Here is a 1,081-nt window from a genome sequence, read left to right on the forward strand (position 1 = left end):
TTTTCTGGAAAAGTTTTATTTTTTATTCAACATAATTTTGGACTTTCAAATATCTAGTGGTGCAAGGTGCAGCCCCCTGTGGGCGCAGTTCCTTGCACTTCTCTCCGCCACTGGCCATACTGCCATCGCCTTGAACCAGGCGTGATGCGTGGCGGCGGCAGTGGGTCACTGCAGCACGCCACATCCGTGCACCCCACCCCCTCCCCTCCCCCGCTCGCGAGTATAAATGCATCTCCCTCGGGAAACTAGAACAACACTTTACGGTCTCGGCTTATTCGTGCACGACACGGGTGGCCGGGAGAAGACAGCGGGGCTCGATTGGAAAGCAAAACCACCACTCCACGCCATTTCCCTATAGGGATGGCGTATCGTAATTTGCGATGAATAATTCCCAGCAGTGCCTCCATCAGGCAATGGGGTCAGAATGAACTCACTGTGGATGCATCAGTTTAAGTTTTTTTTTAAATATATTTTTTTGACCTATTATCGGTCAAAGGAACTAAGAAATTCGAGACCAATTGAAAACTTAGCAAGTTCGACTTTTTCAAATTACAGGCATTGTCCGAGAATAATGTTCCTATCTCCATTTTATTTTACATCTATAATCCAAGTCAATTTTTGACAACTTAAACACAGGTGAAAGTGTGTGGGGGGGGGGGAGTAAATGCTATCAATCCATGTACACAAAGTACTGAGAAAATGCACCAAAAATACGAAAAATACCCGACAAAATAGAATTAGCCATAAATACGAAATGCATCAACGTTGTTGACACACGTGGTGGCTGATTCGATCCACGCCAGGCACTTTCGTAGTTATACAGGGTGGTCCAAAGACCCCTTCCTCTATTTTGCTTATACTGTACCGCATGCAGGCGTGAGTGCGGGCTTGCCTACCCTAGCTCGCCGTTACGCCTTATGGCCCCGTGCAAGTATGCAACCTGGTCGCACGCCTGCATCCGGTACAGTATAAGCAAAATAAAGGAAGGGGTCTGTGGACCACACTGTACTGTTCCGCATACACGGGGTGTGGGTGGGTTTGCCTATCCTCGCTACCCACGGCTCCTTATGGCCCCGTGTGA

Source organism: Frankliniella occidentalis, unplaced genomic scaffold, assembly GCF_000697945.3.
Source record: "Frankliniella occidentalis isolate FOCC.00 unplaced genomic scaffold, Focc_3.1 Scaffold79, whole genome shotgun sequence".
Lineage (NCBI taxonomy): Eukaryota > Metazoa > Arthropoda > Insecta > Thysanoptera > Thripidae > Frankliniella > Frankliniella occidentalis.